At 44.3% G+C, this 24,434-nt stretch overlaps 3 long non-coding RNA genes across 5 annotated transcripts in view; 1 reads left to right on the forward strand and 2 right to left on the reverse strand.

The window, feature by feature from the left end:
• Positions 1–3,558: 3,558 nt before the first annotated feature.
• The window catches only part of LOC310833508, a 121,790-nt gene continuing 100,914 nt past the window's right edge, over positions 3,559–24,434 (forward strand). The window contains exons 1-2 of one of the 3 annotated variants that reach the window (XR_014558724.1): positions 3,559–3,697; positions 4,795–5,327. This is a non-coding gene — a long non-coding RNA (uncharacterized lncRNA). Of the gene's footprint in view, positions 3,698–4,794; positions 5,328–24,434 lie in introns of those variants that run through there. The other 2 variants (XR_014558725.1, XR_014558726.1) reach the window with 2 other exon arrangements.
• On the reverse strand, positions 13,670–14,881 carry LOC310833062. The gene is made up of 2 exons (XR_014558541.1): positions 14,839–14,881; positions 13,670–14,197 (listed from the first exon to the last, which is right to left on the reverse strand). It is a non-coding gene; the product is annotated as an uncharacterized lncRNA (long non-coding RNA).
• On the reverse strand, positions 20,514–21,721 carry LOC310833569. Its single transcript, XR_014558801.1, has 3 exons — positions 21,679–21,721; positions 20,646–20,789; positions 20,514–20,579 (listed from the first exon to the last, which is right to left on the reverse strand). It is a non-coding gene; the product is annotated as an uncharacterized lncRNA (long non-coding RNA).

Raw genomic sequence — 24,434 nt, forward strand, 5'->3', positions numbered from 1 at the left:
AAGTCATCTGGAGGGCCGAGGTTGCCTATGCCTGTTTCAGTTCATTGCTGTTTTTCAATTCCTCAAATTAAAGCCACATTTCTCGGTTATTTAATATTTGCATTGGAAAAAGTCCTGCTGAATCAAGTCAAAGGTCCATTATAGTCCAGCATCTGTGGCCAAGATGTTCTTGGGGAGTCAAAATATAGATCCTAAAAGCAGCAGCTCCCAACCCCTACATATGATTCCCAAAACTAGTATTCAGAGGCATACTGCCTCTTTTCCCCCACAAAGATTTTTTTTTCAAAGTTTCCTCAATACAATAAAATAGCATCTAGAAGAAATAGAATCAAAATAGAGCATTTGACTGCAGTATTCTGTTATCTCAATGCATGTCCGTGGAAAAACACTGTAGGGCCAGAGCCAATACCCTCACAGGTGCCTTCCCCTGTACCTCAGTGCTTTAGCAGTGCATAATGTGCTATTTCATAGCAAGTGGGAGACTGTGAAATGCAAGACCTCAAGCCAGGGTGTTGGCCTTTTCAGAATCTGAAGTCTCCACTAGGGGGCAGAGCCTAGATGAGGTAGTCTCAAGGCAGAGGCTTGACAGAACTCAGACTGCTCTCTGACTCTGTTGGAGCAACTTACTGTATTTTTTGCTCTATAAGACTCACTTTTTCCCTCCTAAAAAGTAAGGGGAAATGTGTGTGCGTCTTATGGAGCGAATGCAGGCTGCGCAGCTATCCCAGAAGCCAGAACAGCAAGAGAGATTGCTGCTTTCACTGCGCAGCGATCCCTCTTGCTGTTCTGGCTTCTGAGATTCAGAATATTTTTTTTCTTGTTTTCTTCCTCCAAAAACTAGGTGCGTCTTGTAGTCTGGTGCGTCTTATAGAGCGAAAAATACGGTACTCACTTGGAGCTACCTGGCATCCAAGGAAGCTGCTTGTTGGAAGAGTCACGACAGATAAAGCAAAGCACATCTTCATGCACTGCACAGTTAAACTATAGGACTCACTCCTGCAAGAGGTGGTGATCACCATTGTGATAGGAATTTTGAGGTCTTAGATATATGTTAAATGTTCATAAGTGTGCCAACCAAGCACATACATAGATCAGCACAGGAAGACCGACCTGGAACCATTTTGATTCCCAAACTGACCAAATGTTTTCTCTGCAAGGTCAAAGGAAAATGGAAAAGCCTCCCCATTATCTTTTCCTTCACAAATCCTGCCTTAAGGGTATGTCTGTGTTTGAATAGGGTGTGAGCCTGTGACCTGGCTCAGGAACTAAGTATTTATCATTACAAAAGACTGGCCAGGCTCCCCAGGCAATCCAATCAAGTAACCTGCCAGACAGGAGATAAACAACAACAGGAGAAAAACATTCAAATTTCTGTTTTAAGACCGCCTTTTCTGTGATGCAGGTATGATGTATCTGAGGTGTGGTCTTAGGTTACACCCCTTCTGTGATGTATGTATGATGTTTCTGGGGGTGGTCATGATCTACAGGGTGGCAATTTCAAAAGTCTTTATAAGGCCTTGCAGGCCATTTTTCTGGGTTCCTCCTCCTCTCCTGCGGGTGAGGAGAGCACCCTGTTGCAACAGATCAATAAAGATCAAACTTACTAGCTGCTTTGCTTCTGAATATTCTCTGGTTGGCCTCTGTTATTCTCTCCTACCAATAGGGAACCTATGTAAGGACTCTATATGGGCTCTCTATACCCCATAAGGGAAAAGGGTAATTTTTGTTTACAACACCACCAACTTGGGTAGCTTTAAAAGAGAAATGGAGGGGGGAATCATGGGGGATAAAGCTATCAATGGATACTGGACACAATGGCTATACTCTGCGTTCATAGTTGGAGGTAGTAATGTCTTTGAATATGAGTTGCTGGAAGGCACAGGGTTCTTGTGCTTAAGTCCAGCTTGAGGGTTCCTGTTATGTACTGAGCTGAATCCTAGAACCATAGGATCCAGAATGCAGCAGTCTGATAGGTCCGCAGGAGCCACCCAATCGAGCTCCAGGTGGAAGTGAATCAGCAGGAGCAGGAGTAGCCAATCAGGCCTCTGGAGGAGGTGAATCCACAACCTGATTGGCCTACAGGAGCAGCCCGGAATTAGCCAGTCACGCATGGCCCATTGTGTGAATCATGTATATATAGCTAGACATTTTGGGGAAAGTTTCATTCATTGTTACTATGAGCTGAATAAAGAGCATGAAATTCACACTCGACTCCGAGTATATTTCAGTTCCCCATAAGGATCTGGCTGGACACTGTGAGAAACAGGATTCTAGACTAGATGGGTCATTGGCTTGATCCAACAGGGCTCTTCATATATGTTCCTGGGACTTCTGACCTGCCTGGTTTCCTTGATCTACAATAAAGAATTTAAAGTATGTACATTTTCGTCCATTTCAGCCTCTGTGTATTCCTTAAAGACATCGAAAGAGTAGTTAGACTGTTCCAATGCTTCCACCATTAGTTTGTTCTCTGACCATGTTCCTGATATCTAAGTGTTTAGTTAGTCATATGAGAGGGACTCAGTCTGCATAGTACTTTATGTACATAGGCAGTGCTTTTTTTCTTCCTAAAAAAAATTGTTTAGGGGGTACTCTCATTTTGACTCCAGAAAAATCACCATTATATAGTTCAAATCGGGAAAATAAATACAGTAAATGGACAAAAGCACAAAGATTCACAAGATGTTTAGGGGTATGCATCCCCCTGCGTCCGTGTCCCCCCCCCCGAAAAAGCACTGTGCATAGGGACTTGTGTAGAGGAACCTACCTGCTATCAAGTGCTATTCAGACCTTTGTAAATTAAAATTGGCATCTTGGAAACATACCAACAGCTGGTGCACTTGGCAAAACAGGAATAGCATTTATTTATTTTTAAATAAAACATGGGCATATTTACTTATGATAGGTTATTATAGCCTTGTTCAGCTAACAAAGATAATCAGATTAGAACAGGGTGGAAGTTTTGGAAGTTTCCTCTGGAAGTTTTCCTTCCAGAGGAAAACTGGAACACTCTCATATACTTGCAGTGCTCCAAATCCTCAGTGCCCATGCATGCACATATATTTATATGTACATGAGCACTTGTCTAAAGTCAAGAAATATCAATTTCCATCCCGGAGGTTTAACTTGATGGATAGCAACCACAAAGGCCATATCCTATTCTGGATAACACCCCACTCCTAAACAGGGAATGCACCATAACTCAGTGGTAGAACATCTGTTTTACAGGTAGAAGGTATCAGATTCCCTGCCTTAAACCACGAAGAGACACCACCAGTCGGTGCAGATAGTATTGAGCTATGTAGACCATTCCTCTCCTGCTCAAGAAAGCATCTTTATGCCATATGTTTGTTTTATCACTGCCAGCTTGATGTCACGCTATCATCCCTTTGTCATACTCCTATAAGTGCTTTCAGCTCTGATTTCAAAATAACCAGGGCACCAAGCCAATGAAGCATTAATCACCCACGATTAATAAATGCCTAGCTGATGAGAGATATGGATTAAGCAGGGGAATAGCAATTGGAATGGAGGAATACAAAAGGATGTCATCACTACATTAGGAATCAGCTGGTGTTTAGAGATGTCTCACTTCCCCTGGGATGGGTCGATAGCACTGTATAAAATAGGAGAGGGTTCTTCACTCCTTCACTGGAACTTGTTCTTCTAAGGAACTACCATTGCTGAACAAGGTAAGGTGTTTTTATTATTATTCATGCAAGATGTGGCAGGGTATGAGAGTTGAATATTTGCACTTCCCCCTCCAAATTCAGCAATTATTCTGTGTTGGGATGGACAGAATTTCAAACTATCCATTAGAGATAGGCATGGAGACCCCCTTCTAAAACAACGTTGGATCCATGTTCTTCCATATACTTGCTCCTTGGTGACCCATCCCAAAGAATCTGACAGAAAAAAGACAGAATTGCTTTATTGATTCTTTACATTTGTATCCTACCTTTCCCCCAGGGATCTCAAGGGAGTGTAGATGGTTCACACAAGACCTCTGTAGAGATTTAGGGTGAAAGAGAGTGATAGGCCAAGGGACTGACCCCCCTACCCAGTGAACTTCATGATGACCAAGTGAGAATTTGAACCATGGATTCCTGTGTCCTAGTCCAACACTTTAACCACAAAGCTACAATGGCTGTAGATGCTGTCTTCAATGCCAGACCAGTGTAGCAAATATGGAGTGGGAGGACAATAGCAGCAGGTGTTGAATAGGTTCAAGGTGTTCATCAATGTCAATCTTTGCCAAGTCTTAAGGTGGGGAGGTAGTCTGGATGGGTCCAAGTTTTCTCAGTCTTTGGGAAGGAGGGGATTGTCTACCAACTGGCAGAAGCTCACCTGCATCTCATGCAGAGGTTTCTCCCAGCTCAAACCGAGGATGTCAGGAATTGAAACTGGGACCTTCTGCATGCAAAACAGCTGCTGTGCCATTGAACTATGACTGTTCTCCAAGACATAGAACTGGTATTGAAGGGTGTTGAAGAATCATTCAGAGACTGGTGGATAACACAGAGCACTAGCAGGATCCTGATGAGTCTAATTCCAGTCTATATATCAAGTCTACGTGCAGCCCATCTCCCTGATTGAATGGCCCCTAGATTCATGACACAAATGTGACTGTTTTTTGCAATCCCAGTCAAGCAGCGAAGACTGACATCTCATGAGCTCATGGTGGGTCATGATAGGAGACCTACTGGTGGCCAGAATAGAAGCCTGATCTAAATGATATGTTTTGAAAAATGTTGTGTGGTTCCTCCTCCAACCATCTCTTTGTCTCCTTTACAGGTTCACCCTTCTACTCTTTAAGAATGAGTTGCTGCTGTTGTAGAGGTCGTGGCTGCTGCTGTTGCAACCAACGTAGACCAAGAGTGATCTACTATGTCAGGAGGCAGGTCCCCGTTTCATCCAGCTGTTGTGGCCGCCGATATTCTTATGTCCCTTCACGGATTTGCTGCTCTCATGGATCTCAGCTCTCCATCCAGCAGTGCTGCCCACCAGGGAAGAGATGCTAAATAAATCTTTGCCGGCATTGAGAAACGCTTGAAATCTCCATCTCAACAGCCGGGTGGAGAAACCCCATCATGGAGAACCCCAATTTGAAAACCTGTTTGTTCACCTCTTGCAATCGCATGTTGCTGAGTTAAATGCTTGAAACCTTCCTCACCACCATGATCACATCCTCTGCTCAAATGAACAATTTCCATTTGGAACGAATTCCTGAATTAGTTCCTAACAATTGAATGAGAGGTGATACCATGCTTTTGAGCCACATGGTGTGCAAAGCAAACATTTAAAAAAAAAATTGTGAAATTAAATAAGTTCTCATTGTCTTAATACTTCACCCCCACATCATCACCTCTTGTCTGCAAACTACATCTCAGGCCCTTTTAACAATCCAGACAATCCAGGATTTCCCAGGGACAATCTTAGATTTACAGAAGCCGTCCCAGTTTCTGATTTGATCCTGGAATGTCCCACTTTTCCTTTGGACGTCCCTATTTTCTTTGGGGAAAGGTTGGAGGGTATGGAGTTATGCAACCCCTGAGCCAAGGAGATAAGTAGCTATACAGCCTTTAGAAGGCATCTGAAGGCAGTCCTATATAGGGAAGTTTTTAATGTTTAATGTTTTATTATGTTTTTACATATGTTGGAAACCACCCAGTCAAATGGGTGATGTATTACTAATTACTATTATTACTATTACTATTACTATTATAGTGGTAGATCTGGCTACGTACTTAATTTGTTCCTGAGGTCCGTTCCTAACCTGAAACTGTTCTTAACCTGAGGTACCATTTTAGCTAATGGGACCCCCGCTGCTGCTGCTCTGCCGCTGCTGCACGATTTCTGTTCTCATCCTGAAGCAAAGTTCTTAACCTGAGGTACTATTTCTGGGTTAGCGGAGTCTGTAACCTGAAGCGCATGTAACCCGAGGTACCACTGTACTATTATTAAGGCTGTCCCTATTTTCATTGGGAAAATGTTGGAGGGCATGATCAATCCCTTTCACCAGGGAATTCTAGGGATTGTAGCTCTGTGAGGGGAATGCTCAGCACCCTTAACAAACTATAGTTCACAGGTGTCAGATAGACCAGACTTTAAGGGAATACGAACTCCCTCCCTCACAACTGGATGCCGGAAACAGGAATCAAGAGGTCTTACCAATGTATTTATTTAAGAATCACAGAGACATGGAAAGTGCAACCACTCGAAAGATGGCGTTCCACCAAACTGGGCAGTGGGAGAGGGTGTGTGTGTGTGTGTGTGTGTGTGTGTGTGAAAGAGAGAGACCTTTCAGCCAAAAACAAACAAAACAAAAACAAAACAAAAAAACAAAATTCTGCACAGAAATTTATAGGGAAAATAATTGCCCCATCTTTGAAGGGGAATTTATGTGAGGTTCAGAGTGTTTTCATGAGGTAATTTTGAGGGGAATATCTGGGAAAGAATAAGAACAAATGCTTGGGCTGAGAAATTGCCAATAAGGAATTGGTGCATTAGATTTCCACTGAGGGAAAAGAGAAGTGGAGTTTACCTCATCAGGCTCTTTGCAGTCAAGTGGCTTCTAGAACTGAAGGGGGAGGACCGTAAGGGCAAAGATGCCTCCTTGTATCGCTGGTTGTGTATACAGAAAATCTTAATGAATAAAAAAGGCAGACTCAGGAGTATGGTAGCTTTCATGATTTTTTAATTGTTATTATTGTCTGCACATGTAGTTGGAGAAAGCATGTGTCAGGGCTGCCTCTAGGTCCCAGCTCACAGAGGACCAACGCCAGGTTGATGTAATGTACAAAAGTCTTTATTGAAGTTTGTTTTCCATTCCAACGCCAGAGCGTGCAGCCCTACGTCTTAACCTTAGATCGGCAAAGTCCCGTCTGACTCATCACCCCTTCCGCACCAGTTTAAGATCCTAGCCCTACTCCACCTCTTCCGTTGTTCTTTCCTCCTCTGGGTCCTCCTGCCCCCTGGGGTTTCCTCCTTTCTGGACTCTTCTGACGCTGACCCCCCTGAGTCTTGCCCCTCCTTCCGGCGGGCTTTAGGACCTGGCTCCCTATCCGGGCTACCTGCTGTACCTGTACATTTGAACTTGGCGCGCGCGCCCAGCCGGTAACCTTCCTCCTGACCGTTTCCCCGCTCTCCGATGGAGGCGTGGTCAATCCTGACTCATCTCCTCTCGCTGGTAGTGAGAACACTGGTCCCGATTCCTGGGACTCCTCCCCCTCACTGCGCTCTGGTGGGGAAGCTGGTCCTGATTTCCAACTGCTGCTCTGGGAGTCCCCGCTGGCCCCTTCCTTCTGGGGTTTCCCCCTTGGCACCCCCCTTGCCCTGGCCATCGGCGCTCCTTTCTGTGAATCTTCCGATTCGCTGGAGAGGCTCGTGGAATCCCTCTGACCGCTGTCACTGCCTCCACCCCCCTCGGATTCCTCCTCCTCGCTCTCCATCTCCGCCCACTCCTGTGCCTCTGCTCCTGAACCCCTGACAGCATGCATTATAGCTGAGGACCCTAGAACACCAAGAGGAAAATCAAAACACCATCTATGCTACATACAATAGGCTTGGCTACATGCAATAGGCTCCTTTGCTGATGAGAAGGCTGTTGAAGGAATAATAGGAAACAAAGAAGAAGGAGTGACTGAAGTAGTGACTGAAGGAGCCTGGTGAGAAGCTTCAGGCAATTCACCCTTTGTAATCAAGTAACCCAGCAGCCTTAACAACCAATGCTGTTGGTCGCTATTCCGGTTGTTGCATCAACTGCTTCTGGACTTTGTTTGACTCTGGACGGTCCTTTAGCACTTCTTGGTGCCACAACCTTTAGTGGCACAGCAGGGGGCACAGCATGTCTGGCTGCAGCAGGGAGAGCAGCAAGATTTGCAACTGCTGCATGGGGAGGAACAAGACTGGCTGCAGCAGGACTGGCCACAGCAAGGGGAGCAGCAAGACTGGCCACAGCAGGGGGAGCAGCAGGACTGGCCAGAGCAGGGGGAGCAGCAGGACTGGCCAGAGCAGGGGGAGCAGCAGGACTGGCCACAGCAGGGGGAGCAGCAAGACTGGCCACAACAGGGCACAGGGCAGCACAGGACAGCTGTCCCACAGGATGAAGAGCAGCAATCGTTACAGCCCATCTTTTGTGGAGTGCAAAGCTGAAAGAGAACCAAAAGGATACATATTCTCTCTCTCTCTCTCTCTCTCTCTCTCTCTCTCTCTCTCTCTCTCTCTCTCACCGTCTCTTGTAGGGGCTGCCACCTCTGCTCACCCCACTCACCAACCCAGCTGTTAATTTCCCTTCCCTCACATTTGGCCAATTCATCCTCCCTTTACACGAAAACCCCTCCCCTTAAATCTACCCCCTCTACTACCCCCTCAAAGCTCATCCCAACCCCAACCCTATTTATCTGAAGAAGGAAGAGGCTTCGGAAAGTGGTTTGCCAGACCGCTCTCTGAAGCACCTCCCACTCTGCTTTAAACAATGCAGTCTACGCCACAACGTTTTGTTGTATCTAGCTTGTTGTGCAAAGTAGAATATAGGAATGCAGTAGAGGGATGGAAACATAGGATGCTGTCTTATGCTGAGGCAGACCATCATTCCACTGAGCTCAGTATTGTCTACACTGCCGGATAGCATCTCTCCAGGGTTTCATAACTGGGGTCAATTCCCAGCCCTACTTGGAGATACCGAAGACTGAACCTAGAATCTTCAACATGCAAAGCACATTACCACTGAGCTTCGGTCCTTCCAGGCAGATAATGGGCTGAGCGGAGAGTTCAGAACTCACTTACACTAGATTATCACATTGTGAAGGAAGGACTCCAATTCTATCAAAGGTCCTTCCCACTTCCTAGCTTTTAAAATACAAAAGAATCAGTGGAACTTACCAGTTGTGGTAGACTGTGAAGTCAATGAGGTAATGTGAGTGAAGGACAGAGGGATGGGAGTCCTTTTATGCAGGTCCACAAGCCCATCCCCAAGGAAGTGAGGCAACGTAAAAGCATGCCCAGTTCTTCTTTGGCCATCCAAGCGCATTGCCATCTGCTGCGCCATCATCCGGTCTGTAATCCTTCTTGGGATCTTGTTGTATTTGTGATGAACAAAGTATATTTGGGGCCTATTATTTAACTTAGGTTCAGCTAATAACACTGTAATTTCCCCATGTGTCTAAGAGGCGCTCAAAGGATTAATGTAATAGAAAGAATATTTAGCATGGTGGACATTTCACTCAGTGACAACAGACTCTGATTCATGAGCCGGAAGGTCTTATCCCACTGAAGATGCATGCGCAAAATGTCATCCCCCTCCCATTAGGAGATTCATGTGACTTTTCAGGTAAGTTATACTTATTGAGGAAATATGACACCTAGCAAAGTCAAGTTGCCAGTGTACATGGGGGGAACAGTGACAATATTTAAATAATCCTGATCTATGGTATTGATGGATGCGGGTGGCACTGTGGTCTGAACCACAGAGCTTAGGGCTTGCCGATCAGAAGGTTGGCAGTTCAAATCCCTGTGATGGGGTGAGCTCCCGTTGCTCGGTCCCAACTCCTGCCAACCTAGTAGTTCGTAAGCACGTCAAAGTGCAAGTAGATAAATAGGTACCACTCCAGTGGGAAGGTGAGTGGCATTTCCATGCGCTGCTCTGGTTCACCAGAAGCGGCTTAGTCATGCTGGCCACATGACCCGGAAGCTGTACACCAGCTCCCTCGGCCAGCAAAGCAAGATGAGCACCGCAACCCCGGAGTCGTCTGTGACTGGACCTAACGGTCAGGGGGTCCCTTTACCTTTACTAGATATATCCATGAAGGATCAGGTTGTCAATTTCTGCTAACATTGATGACTATGTTCTCCTTCCACTGTAAGTATGCCTGTGAAAGCCATTTATTGGGGAACCTAATTGGATAGAATTGCTGTTCCATTCATATTCTGTTTTGCTTGCCAATTTCCCCAGAGGCCTTTGGTTTACCACCATGAGAAGAAGATGCTGGACTAGATTTATCCAGCAACGCTTTTCTTGCGTAACTTGCAACTTTGCTTATGAAACTTTCCATGCTTGTAATGTGGGAGATTACTGATTACTGTTCGTCAACCTAGCATAGTACTATGAACTGAAACACTTCCTAAAACTCTTAGTCCCATTTCCTGTTCATCTCCAGGACTTGGGCAGGGGAAATTTGGCTGAAATCCAACTAAGTTCTATTCAGCATAGACTCAGTGAAATACGTAATTCATTCCCATGAACTTCAGTGTAGGATTAGCAGTGGATACAACCCATAATAAATAACAACAACATATGTTGTTAGTCTCCATTTCACATTGGGTCTAGTTAGAATAGTCAGTGGTCAGGGATGCTGGGAACTGGTGTCCAACAGCATCTGGTGAGGGAATCTCTAATTTGGGTGATAACAACCACGATATTCAGCCTCGTTGGTTGTTTTTGTGTGTGTGAGCTTCTAATTTACTCCTCAGTCTAGTTCAAACTTCTAAGCACATGCTGGTTAGACCTGAGAATTGCTCTGCTATTGGTATAAGATGTTGTTAATGATATGCTATTAGCCAACCTTCTTTTAATGAAAGGTGTGAATATAGACAAAAAGAGAGGAGTGGAATGTGCTGTGCTAGAAAGACATCAGCTTTACTTAACCTGAATGTGCCACTGTTGGTGGTGTATCACTTCCTAAGGAAGGTCAAGTTGCAGCAAGAACCCTCTGTGTCAGGTGGCAGAGAAACAAACCCCCGCAGCAGGTTGCTAGGAATGGACAAGACAAGGAAAAGTCCTTACCATCTGATTTTATCCAAAATTCACAGAGAGAGGCTCGGGAATACATCCTCTTGGAATAATAATAATAACCCTGACTGAGTTTCCCCAGCCACTCTGGGCGGCTCCCAATCGAGTGTTAAAAACAATACAGCATTAAATATTAAAAACTTCCTTAAACAGGGCTGCCTCCAGATGTCTTTAAAAAATAAGATAGCTATTATTTCCTTCACATCTGAAGGGAGGGCGTTCCACTACCGAGAAGGCCTTCTGCCTGGTTCCCTGTAACCTCACTTCTCTCAATGAGGGAACCGCCAGAAGGCCCTCGGAGCTGGACCTCAGTGTCCGGGCTGAACGATGGAGGTGGAGACACTCCTTCAGGTATACAGGACCGAGGCCGTTTAGGGCTTTAAAGGTCAGGAACAAAACTTTGAATTGTGCTCGGAAATCTACTGGGAGCAAATGCAGATCTCTCAGGACTGGTGTTATGTGGTCCTGGCAGTCACTCCCAGTCACCAGTCTAGCTGCCACATTCTGGATTAATTGCAGTTTCCAGGTCATCTTCACAGCCCCACGTAGAACTCATTGCAGTAGCCCAAGCAGGAGATAATCAGAGCATGCACCAATCTGGCGAGATAGTCCGCGGGCAGGTAGGTTCTCAGCCTGCGTACCAGGTGGAGCTGATAGACAGCCTCCTTGGACATTGTCCTGAGGAAAACCCCACACCTCTTTTCTCCCACTTCCCCATTCATCAACAGCACCCTCCCACACTTTATGGTTGACACTTAGGGCCATCTGTCTTCAAGCTCTTTGCTCTCCTACTTTCAAGGCCCACCAGGTTCTGGGAGATGGTGGAATGCTTTCTACTGATAACGTGTCAGCCAGCTGCTGCTCCGGCTCTGCCTCCTCCTCCTCTACCATTATTTCCCAAAATCCCCCCTCATCTTCCTCTGAGCTGTGACCTCCCTCAAACCCCTGTTGTAATTCTGAAGTGCCTTCTTCTCGGAAGGGTCAGGCTGGGGGAGAAGGTCTCCACCATTCCTCCCCTGCTCAGTCGTTGACACAGAACAAAATAAAAGTTTTGATGGATCAGATTAAGGTGGGGAGGGGATCTATCTAGTTCAGCAGCTGGTGTCTCACAGTGTCCAAACAGATGCTTCCTGGAACCCCTCCCCCCAAAAAAGGAATACAATGGTACCTCGGAACTTACTCCGTTCCGGAGGTCCGTTCCTACCCTGAAACTGTTCTTAACCTGAAGCACCACTTTAGCTTATGGAGCCTCCTGCTACTGCTGCGCTGCCGGAGCACAATTTCTGTTCTCATCCTGAAGCAAAGTTCTTAACCCAAGGTACTATTTCTGGGTTAGCGGAGTCTGTAACCTGAAGCATCTGTAACCTGAAGCGTATGTAACCTGAGGTGCCACTGTACTCCTGAGGGGTGTTGTGTGTGAGTGTGCAAAGGAATGCCATTATCCTTTTTATTGGTGCCATGAGAAACAATTCAAATGAATAAGAGTGTATTTGCAAGCTTTTATTTAGTCCACAAACAGTACTTATTTCCACTATTTATGGAAACATTGTGTTTCTGTTTAAATGTATTGAAGTCATTTGCATAATCAACTGCATTAGTTTTGGCCATAGCAGACAGAAGAACGGAATAGCAGAAGCTGAACTGCAGAAGAACGGAAACAATGACTGTGATTAACAAGGAATGTGACAGATACCTCTGCCTCCATACATCACTAGATACAACCTAGTAGCAGCATTAATAATATATTTTTTAGCAGTGATGAATATATTTATTAAGAGAGAGCAAGCACATGAGCAGAAAAATCCAATGCCAGATGTTCTGAGCAGGCTGAGGAATCAATAAGCTTTCAGTTCTGAAATAAATTCATAGGGTTGGGATTGGGAATTGGGCCACCAGGGTATTGTAGGATTTCAACTCCCATCAGACCTTGCCAGAATGACCAGCAATAAAGGATGGTGGGAATTATAGTCCAGAAACATTTGGAGGGGCCACACATTCCTCATCTGTGCCTAAGGTCCTGGATTGACCGAGCAACTCATGTTGTCTATCCATCCCTATGAGTGCCATTTTGGCTAGGGGGTGAGAATTACAAGGTTAACTACAAAGAAACAGCTCTAATGAAGGGTGTGCGCACAGTCAAGGATCATACACCAGATGATGTTGTAGTGGAAGCCAATGCCGTGTTTTAATGGAGACATGAGCATTGTTGAGTAATAGCTCACTACTAGGGGGAGCAGTCACAGAGCTGCATACCAAGGTCCACCACCTGGTAGTTAGTCACTCACTCACAGGACACGATATTTTATCCCATTCTTACCAGATACTACATGGCATCTTTTTTGCAAATAGTTGAGATTGTAGTGGATCAAACGATTATCCCAGATTGATTTTGTGATGGACCTGGAGAGTTATTGTCACAAGAACAGGCATGTTGGGGGCCTAATCCAGCTGTGGCTGGCCCTTTGGTTTGCCCTCATGGTCCTTCACTTCATCAAATCTGGCCCTCTTTGAAAAAAGTTTGGACGTCCAAGAAGTTCTATCAAATGTTCTTATTTTTCCAAGAGTCTCCAAAAAGGTAAAGGTAAAGGACCCCTGACAGTTAAGTCCAGTCGTAGACGACTCTGGGGTTGTGCAAATTGCTGTGCAAAAAAAACTAGAATATCCTCCTACGTATGTGTGTCATACATGTGCCCTTCCAATGAGATATGTCCCCCTTCCCAATATTGTATGAGAGATGGAGATGTGCTCCTCAAGAACTCAGCTTCTGATCCTTACTGGCTCAGCAGCCCTTCAGCTGGAGATGCTTGCCAAGCAGATGACTTATGCAGGATCTATGACACATTCCCCATCTCAAGGTAAAGGAACACAAGAACACTCTACTGTGCTTTAGAATCTTTATTAACGGACATATGAACATATTATCCTCCCCCCATAGAGGAGTTATTCAAAGAGATGAAAAGAGAATGACCCCCAGGACCACCATGATGATAAAGAGAAGACAACTAGCATGCCTCTTTGAAGGAAAACAAAGAAAAGTAAGAAGGAGATGAGAAGAATCCAGGGTTGTAGAAGGAGGCAGGAATAAACTTAAGGCACAGGAAGAGATGAATCCAAGGAGTCCACCAGCATGGAGGAGGCAGCAGCTCTCAACCCTTCACTGAACACTTTAGCAGCAGCCTTGCTTTGGATAGCAGCAACAGGAACCACAGCCGCAAGATCCACAGCCACAGGAACCACAGCCGCAAGAGTTGCAGCAGCAGGGGGAAGAGCAGCAGCAGCAGCAAGGAGTGGAGCAACAGGAAGGACTGCAGCAGGAGCAGCAGGGGCAGCAGCAGCACTTGCAGCAGGAGGGAGAGCAGCAACAATTGGAGCAGCAGGACATCTTAGCGGTGGAGAGGGAAGGCGGAGCTGAAAGGATTCAAGGGATTTCTCATTAAGCAAGCACACCACAATATTAAGATCACCTTTGATAGCCAAACATTACAGCTTAAGACCAACATGAAACGTATGTTTAAAGTTTGCTACATGTTGCATCAAGGAAAGGAATGCATAAACTGGCCTCTTCTGAGTCTCCCTTGGGAAGTCACCGGAAGTCAGGCTAACATATTTGAGAGGATTCTCTCTGAGCCCCCAACATCCTATTAGGAAACAGATGACATGCTTGGCAGAAAAAAAGACTATCTTAGATCCTGTGCAACACAATATTAGGCAAACGTTTTAGTCCTACAATGCTGAAAGAATTCAGTCCTAAAGGCAAGATCCCAACTTCTCTTTGAATGAATAAAAACATGGGTTGTAAGAAATGGCATTTGCAAGAGACCTTCAATCCCTTGCCCCCAAGAGAAAAGTAGGCTTTGAGTTAGAAGTAACATCAATTACGCTTTTCTCCATGCACACCTCCCCATGTGGCAGGAGGCCAGGATTGGTCACCAAGAATAAGAAATATAGTGAACCAGTTTCATTGCAAAACCGGAGCTGTTAGACTACATCCTAAAGACCTGAAGATCTCCTGAAATCTAGGAAACCGAAGGAATGAAGACAGAACATACCTTTTTCAGCAATAAGATTTGGTGTGGATGTTGGATCCAGTGAGTGAGTGAGGAACTCCTAGCTGGTGGGCCTTTATATACCCCTCTGTGAATCCTCCTGCAAACAGTTATGCACCAACCAGTGATTACGAGGTCTTCATTAAAAGTCCTCTACCACACAATCATCAGGTGCATGATTCTTGACTCTGTCCACATCCATCCATTTTAAAGGCAGGTGATTAAAGTTAAAGGCAGGTGATTAAAGTAATTCCCAGTTCTGTCCAAAGGGGGCACTTATGGAATTGCTTCAAATCAATTATGTTCAGATGAACAGGCATCATATGTGTTTCTCTCTGAGATCTGATGCCATAGGGTATTAGTTTTTAGATTGTTGACCCATGGACACAACCTTTAGGCCATTCTTTCTTAGTACGTCATGCAACATGTACTCAAGGCAGGCCCATTAAAGTTCATAGACATGGCTGACTTTGCTTTATTCATTTTAGTGCTTCTACTCTAAGTAGAACTTCTGGATAGAAGCCAATTACTTTTGCACTGCTTAGATGTCTGGTGCAAATTACGCTGTGATATTCTTTCTGTGTGACAGAATCCTGGAAGACAGTCATCGGAGGCAGCCCAAATGTTTTGCAGTAGTCTAGAACTTAATTTTTGCTGTAGGGAACATTTGTGAAAGCCACATATTAAATAAAAAAAAATGGGACTGCTATTGTTGACCCTCCTGGTCAGCTAACCAAACAGCCACAATATGGTGGCAAATGTTATTTCCTCATTGCTCATTGCTGATAAATATGTGTTATGATGATCAAATAACAAGTCCTGTGGATCCAAACGTCAGATCCTTTGAGCTTGGGGCAGGAGGTAGAGTCAGAAGATCCGATGGTATTTCCTGGTAAAAGAAGGTGTTGGATCACGATGAGAAACTCCCACGGCACCCATTCATCTCAGCATAATTGTTTTTAAAAACAGTCCCATAACTGCCCCTTTAATCAGGGCTGAGAATTACAGTGTTTCCAGAATACAGTTTTAATCATATACTTTTAAAAGGGGGGGGGGGGTTGTGAATACAGTCAGAGGTCATGCCCCAGATGACGGTGTGTGGCAGCATCAAGGTTTAATGCAGACCATTTAATTCTTCAGTTGTGCATCATAGATTGTGAAAGGGTTGACAGAGGTATATAAAAAGGTCCAGCTTCTTGGGTAAGCTCGTTTCCAATATTTATGCATTCTTCCTATTTACTGCAGGGGAGCTGAAGGTCTGAGGGAGGCCAGTGACTCTGGTCTTGTGAAATGCATCTGAATCAAATGCACAGAGGAGCCAACAGTCTCACAATTTGGATTCTGTTAGCATTTCAGATTTCAGCATCTCAACCGGCATATTTTAATACATAGATCCATGTTGTTTTAAATAACAGACTCCTTGTAGGTTCTTTGGGTTTTACCTGATCGGATCATCTAATTATCTCTTCAACAAATCTGTGTGATGGATGCTACATTTTCATAAGTTGTAGTTTTGAGGACTGACCAGTTCCCCTACCTTTGGGCTGTTGAATGGAGTCCTTATTACAGTAATGACTTCCCCAGAGATATAAATTTATTCTCGTATCAACTGAGGAGGAATATTCCTCCCATACCTACAACATAAAAAGGTGACACCTGCAAATAACCAGGGCACATGTCACATGTATTGAGCTGTGAGAGAATCAAGATTGTTTGTAGGGCCAATTGCTTTTATAATGGGGGGACAAATCTGAGTTTCCTTTCACATAAAGGGGGAAATGGCCCAGGATTTAGTGTGAAGTTAAAATCAATATTGAATTCTTGGTTGGATAGAATGCTCCATTTCAACACTCAACAGGCAGCCATTTCTCCCATGTTTTATCTGACACACAAATCTTTATGTAATGTAGGCGAATAATTTCAGCTCCGTCTTGAGTAGGAGACAATGTATATGAAATATATAGTGCTTAATGCAAAACACAAGTAAAAGATGTCTTCAACACATCTGACAATGTATCACTTAGTTAACTGGTGATCCCTTGATTTCCTGCAGCTCAAGCTTCCTTCTCTTCCTCAAGATGTCCTGCTGTTGCCAGTGTGGCTGCTCCCCCTGCTGCTGCAAGCAGTGCTGCTGTACCCCCTGCTGCTGCTGTTCCCCCTCCTGTGGTTCCGGGTGCTGTGGATCTTCCTGCTGTGTCTGCAAATGCTGCTATCCTAAGCAATGCAAATGCTGAAGAACCCAAAGGGAAGCTCTCAATGTTTACAGGGAATCTACAGTTTATAGTCCATTGAATAATCCCACCACCATGAGTACTGACTTCAAGGGCTACTGCTTGATTCCTCACATTCAGACTTTATATCTCTCTGGAATGTGCTTAATCCTCAAGTTCTGTCTTCCTCCTCTTTTAGTTCTGCACTCTTTGACTCGCCTGGATGTTCTCCTAGGAGCCATCTCTAACAAGGCGTTTCCCATGGTGTCATCATGACTCTCTCAATGTGTGTGACTCTTTCTCTTTCTCTCTCTCCTACATTTCTAATTCTTCTTTTATTGTACAATCTACCTGCTTGCATGGCAGCTAATAAAATGGCAAACCATCTCCTAAAGTCTTGTTTTGTCTTCACTTTAAATTGAATTGAGGAGAGGCTCAATGTGTGTGAGCAGCACTACTTTCAATGTACATCATACCCCACCCGTATCGATGGCATTGAATGATCCAGGGGGGTTGGGGAAAATGCACTGCTGCTTGAGTTATTGAAGGACTACTCCAAGATGATGTAGGTAGATGATTCTGGGGTAAGTGGACCTACCATATCATTGGACCATTCACATATATGGTATAGAAGCAATAGCAGAGCAACTGTTCTGTAAGCAGAATGTCCAAGGTTCAACCACTGACATCTGCAGTTAGGAAAATCTTGATCAGCAGTGTTGCTCACTTCCAACCTGTGCTTGCATTCTTCCTGAAGACATCTCAATGGAGTCACTGTAGGAAACTGTTTGGTAGTGGAAGAAACTAGTTGGTCATTTCTTCTGGAGGGGTCATTTGGAGCAGTCTACTTCTGTCCTTGTGACTGTGTTCCAGGTAATTTAAGAACATACAAGCATGGGGTTGGACTGCATGACTCTTGGCTCCCTTCCAGCTCTAAGATTCTATGATTCTAAAAAGAGCTTGCTCAATCAAATCAATGGCCTGTCTAGTCCAGCATCCTCATCCTGTCCTCACAATGGCGAGCCAGATGCCTATAGCAGGCATGTCCAACAGGTAGATCATAATCTACCAGTAGATCACTGGATAGCTGTGGTAGATCACTGGTAGATCACTGGCTCCCCCAAAAGACTCTGAACAACTGTGGCTCCCCTGAAAGAAGCCCAACATTTTACCTCCTCCCTTAAAAAACTCAACAACTTTGACCTAAACCCCACTGCCACTTTTTAACTCTGTGTGTAGATCAGAGTATCTTGGGAGCTGGCCACCCCTGGCCTATGGCACACAATTTTTGACACAAACACAAGAGCACTGTCGTTTCCAGCAACTGATATTAAGAACCATTACTGCCTAAAACTTGGAGACATTGCACAGCCATTGTGGTTAGTAGCTCTGGGAAATTCCACCTCCATGAATTTGTCAACTCCCGCTTTAAAGCCATCTAGGTTGGTGATCAACACAGCCTCCCGTGGGAGCGCCTTTCATTGTTTTAGCTATGCATTGCATGAAGACCTTCTTCTTTTCTGAGATATTCCAGCAGTCAGCTTTTAGACAATGAAAGGTAAAACACACACAAATACACACATGATCTTACACTACCCCAAATGATGGGAGGCTGGGAATTTACCTGGTAGGCTGAGAATAAGTAGACTCAAAGGGCTACTAGTTCAAATCAGCCTCAATATCCCTCCATTCTTTAACAATTATTTAACAACGAAAGTACTCTCAAAATTCCAATATACTGGTACTACCCATTTTGCATGGAAGCATTTCATTATAACACTGACTGGCTTGAGCTCTCCGGAGATGAACCTAGACTTTTCTGCATGCAAAATAGATGCTCTATCACGGAGCTACAATCCTTCCTTCCTAAATGCCGTTTGGGGTTTCCTCCCAATTCTATGATTCCTCCAATTCTATGATTCCTCCAATTCTATGATTCTATGATTCTATTAATTTCTGATGGCAGGTTCTCCATCTCCATCCCATTATCAAAACACTACAACTGCCAGGGGGACTTTGTCCAAAGCCTTAGTTAAATCAAGGTACACTATTTCCGCAGCAGCCCCATCATCCACCAAGCTTGTAAATCTATCCAGAAAAGAATTGAGATTCACCTGGCATGAACAATTTTTTTGAGAAATCCATGTTGAGTCTTAGTAATCACAGAAGCCTTTTCTATGTGCTCATAGGTCGACTGTTTAATTATCTGTGCTATAAGCTTTCCTGGTATTGATGTCAAGCTGACCAGTCTGTAGCTATGTGAGTCTTCTCCCCCCCCAAACTGTTTGAAGATGGGAACAGCATCTGCCCTTGTCCAGTCTGCAGGGACCTCACGTTTCCACCATGAATTCTCAAAAATTATGGACGGAAGCTCTGTGGTTATATCTGCAAGCTTCTTTAGTACCCTTGGGCGCACCTCATCAGGCCTTGCCAATTTGAATCCATTTAAAGTAGCTAGGTGTTCCCTTGCCCCCTCTTTTCCTACTTGAGGCTGCAGTTCCTTCCTTGCACCTTTTATCCTGTTGTCACCAGGTTAGGTTCTGCTTTAATAATAAGTGAAGAGAGGGACAATGTAGGGGTTCAGCAGTTTCACCTCTTTTGCAAGACCGAGGTCATTTGGAGCTTTTGCTTGCCTGACCTTCAGCTTGCAACTGTTGGCTACTGGTGTATACCCTTCCTTCATGATTTCTCATTTCCTTCATTTAGCAGATATGCCCTTCTGAAATTTCATCTATGAGCCACTGAATTCTTTAGAGGACTCCAACTTTTCTTTCTTGTTGGAATATTCTGCAGTTGTTTGGAACTTGTTGGTATTCTCTGTCTTTGTGCCTTCAATATTTTGCCTTTAAGAAACTCCCATCCCTCTTGGACTCCCTTCTCTTTGAGTTCTTCTGACCATGGGATCTCACCCATTTTCAAATACATCCAGATTTCCCATGTCTCTGTATCATGAAACCCAAGAAGACATGATCAGTTCATTCCCAGGTCCCCAGTACTTGTAATTCAATGATGAATTCCTGCCAGTTGGTAAGGACCAGTTCCAATATAGATAATCTCCTTGCTGCTTCCTTCACCTTCTGGGTAATGAAATGATTAGTGAAGGAAAGTGAGGAATTTGTTGGGAATTATATTCTTGGGAGTGTGAGAGTTTCAACAGTTATCCAGAAGTCTCCTGTCACCCCAATTTAAGGGAAAGATACACCAAACTATAAGAGATGCTTTATCATTTTATTTGTTGCCATGAGAGCAGGTAGATTCTACAATAGCAAAAGGTTCAGAAATGTAGCAGAGATAGAAAAGAGCGAGAAAAGAGAGTCACACACATTTCAAATGTCTTCCTTGTTAGAGAATGGCCGAGTGAATCAGCCAGAGCTCCTGATGGTGGGATTATTCATTGGACTGTATGCTGTAGACTCCCTGTTTGCATTCAGAGCTCCCCTTGGGGTTCTTCAGCATTTGCAGCCACAGCAGGAAGACCCACAGCACCCAGAACCACAGCAGGGGGAAGAGCAGCAGCAGGGGGAGCAGCAACAGCTGGGGGAACAGCAGCAGCAAGGGGAGCAGCAACACTGCTTGCAGCAACAGGGGGAGCAGCAACACTGCTTGCAGCAACAGGGGGAGGAGCAACACTGCTTGCAACAGCCGCAGCCACAGCAGGGGGAACAGCAGCACTGCTTGCAGCAACAAGGGGAGCAGCCACACTTGCAACAGCAGGACATCTTGAGGAAGAGAAGGAAGCTTGAGCTTCAGGAAATCAAGGGATCACCAGTTAACTAAGTGCCACATTGTTTGATGTGTTGAAGACACATTTTACTGGTGCTTTGCATTAAGAGCTGCCTATTTCACATCCTTTCCTCCTACCTGTGACACAGCTGAAATAATTTCCCTATATTCAACTAAGATTTGCTTGCTGTATAAAGCATGGGAGAAACATCTGCCTGATGAATGCTGAAATGGACCAATTTGTCCAACCAAGAATTCAATAGTGATTCTGCCTTCATTGTAAATCCAGGACTATTTTGCTTTCTGTGTTAAGGGGAACTCAGAGGTTTCCTCAAGTATAAAATAAATAAGAACGTAGAGGAAATCCAGATTCTATCATAGCTGGATGCATATTACACATGGGCTGGTTATATCTATGTCTTGCATTTTTTATGCTGCTGACATAAATTATTATATATATCCATGTCTCTAAAATGCATGGAATATTATTCAGTTGATATGAGAAAAAGTTGATATCTCCAGGGAAGTCATTACTTAATAGTTCCCCTGAGAACTCCACTTAACAGCGCAAAGACAGCTTAAATGGTCAGTCCTCAGAACTAAAAATTGCAAATCCATGAAACAGATATGGTGAAGAGATAATTTGATGGCGCCATCTACTTTGGCCTTTGCCGTGCCAATGAACCTATAAAAAGTCCGTTATAGAAAACACTTTAGCTTCATGAAATAAAATATGCCAGTTGAGATGCTGAAATCTGAAACACCAAAAAAAATCCAGTTTTGAGACTGATAGCTCCTGTGCACGTTCCGTTCAGAATGATTTTTCAAGACCAGAGCCACTGGAGTATCTGCTTAGAATTTTTGTTACCCTCCAATGAAAAAAATAAGAAGAATGATTAAATAACCTTACCTTTGTTGACTATAGGAATTGGTGTGTGGATATTGGATCCAGAGAGTGACTGAAGAACTCCAGGATTGTGGTCCTTTTATATGTCTCTGTGAATCCTTCCGCAAGCCATGAGGTGCTAATCATGAATGAGAAGCTCTACATTAAACCTTGACCTTGGCCTCCACCACACATTATTAGCCGGTGCGTGATCTGTGACTGTATTCACAACCCCTATTATTTATCTATATAAATACAGAAGAAATTAAAACTGAATTCTGGAAACTCTGTAATTCTCAAGCCAAATGAAGGGGCAGTTATGGGATTAGTTTTAAAACAATTAGGCTATGATGAACGGAAATGATGAGAGCTTCTCATTGAGATCCTGCACTGGTTTTTTTAGCCAGGAAAAATGCACCAGATCTTCTGACTCTACCTCCTGCCTTAGGCTCAAAACACCTGACGTTTATACAGTGGTACTTCGGATAAAGTACTTAATTCATTCCTGAGGTCCGTTCTTAACCTGAAACTGTTCTTAACCTGAAACACCACTTTAGCTAATGGGGTCTCCTGTTGCCGCTGCGACGCCAGAGAACAATTTCTGTTCTCATCCTGAAGCAAAGCTCTTAACCTGAAGCACTATTTCTGGGGTGGCGGAGTCTGTAACCTGAAGCGCCTGTAACCTGAAGCGTACATAACCTGAGGTACCACTGTATTCACGGGTCTTGGAATTTGATCCTCATAACACATATTTATCAGCAATGAGCAGAAGTCAATAGCATGTGCCATCTTTTGTTTTTTAAAAGTAGCTGAGCAGGACGGTGAATGATAGAAGGTGCACTTGTTTTTATTTAATATGTAGCTTTAACAAATGTTCATTACAGTAAAAAATAATTGATAGACAAACACTTGGACTCCACAGCCTAATTTTCACCTGACATCTGAACCATGCAAAAGCAATTGGCTTGCATCCAGCTAAGTTCTACTTAGAGTAGGCAAACCTATGTCAGCCATGTCTATGGACTTTAATGGGCCTGCTCTTAGTGTGACTAGCAGTGGTTTCAATCCAGTGTCCTTAAAATATCTATCATCCTAAATCATTGCCTTATTAACATCACTTTGTGCATGCTGCAAGGTTGTACTAAGAAAGAATGGCCTAAATCTTGTGTCCACAGCTAAACAATCTGAAAGCTAAAACCAGATCTTTCAGAGAAGCCCATATGATGCCTGTTCAGCCAAACATACTTGATTTCAAGCAATCCCATAAGTGCCCCCTTTGGAGAGAAGGGAGAATTAGAGCTTAGCCTTAAACACCTGACTTCAGAAAGGAAGGATGTGGACACAGTCAAGGATCACGCAGCAGATGATTGTGTAGTAGAGGCCCATATTAAGGTTTAAAGAAGACCTTGTCATCATTGCGTAGTTCATAATTGCTTGCGGAAGGGTTCACAGAGGTGTATATAAAGGCCCCGTATTCAGGAGTTCTTCACTCATTCACTGGATCCAACATCCACACCAATTCTGACAACTGAAAAAAGGTAAGTTCACTCCAATTATTTCTTCATTCTTTCAGTTCCAGGAGAGGTATGGTCTTGAGGATGTAGTCTAGCAGCTCTGGTTTTTCAGTGCAACTTGCTCACTCTTTATCTTACTCTTGGTGACAAATCTTGGCCTCCTGCCACATGGGGAGTTGTGCATGGACAAAAGCGTGATTTCATAGATGCTAATTCAAATTCAGAATTTACTTCTATCTTGGAAATGAGGGATTCAAGATCTCAAAACGGTCTTCTGGATACAAAACATGTCTTTACTCATTCACAGAGAAGCTAGGATCTTGCCTTCAAGCCTCAATTCTCTCAGCATTTTAGGACTAGAAATTTGCCTACTATCGTCTTCCACAGGATCTAAAATGGGGGGCGGGACAGGGGTTTTTCTTACCAAGCACACATTTCATATTGATCTACAACTATAATGGTTGAGTATAATTCATCTGTCAAACATGTGTGTTCATGAGGAAACCAGCACGGCTTGCGGCTCCCGGTGGAGAAGGATGTGGTTCCTGAACAATCTGTTGTGCAATTCCTGAAATGGCACAGCACACCTGACCTGAGCAAGAATCAAGGATCAATGCTCTAGATAAGCAGAAGAGGAGAGATGCATAGGCAAGACAACAATGCATCCCATTTTGCTAACCAAAATGCTAACCTACTTTCAGGATCACTCAGAGGGAAACATGATGTGAAAATCATGTCTTTTCTGATCTCCTGAATGCAGAGCATCTGTCTACAGTGTTTTAATATCCCTGAGGATGTTGTTTGCTTAATGGGAAATCCCTTGAATCCTTTCAGCTCCGCCTTCCCTCTCCACCGCTAAGATGTCCTGCTGCTCCAATTGTTGCTGCTCTCCCTCCTGCTGCAAGTGCTGCTGCTGCCCCTGCTGCTGCTGCTGCAGTCCTTCCTGTTGCTGCACTCCTACCTGCTGCTGCTCTTCCCCCTGCTGCTGCAACTCTTGCGGCTGTGGTTCCTGTGGCTGCAGATCTTGCGGCTGTGGTTCCTGTGGCTGTGGATCTTGCGGCTGTGGTTCCTGTTGCTGCTATCCTAATCAAGGCTGCTGCTGAAGAAGTTCAGTGAAGTGTGGAGAGCTGCTGCCTCCTCCATGCTGGTGGCCTCCTTGGATTCATCTGTTCCTTTGTCTTAAATTTATTCCTGCCTCCTTCTGCAACCCTGGATTCTTCTCATCTCCTTCTTACTTTGCTTTGTTTTCCTTCAAGGAGGCATGCC

This window comes from Podarcis gaigeae, assembly GCF_964106915.1.
Source record: "Podarcis gaigeae genome assembly, chromosome: 16".
Taxonomy (NCBI): Eukaryota; Metazoa; Chordata; class Lepidosauria; order Squamata; family Lacertidae; genus Podarcis; species Podarcis gaigeae.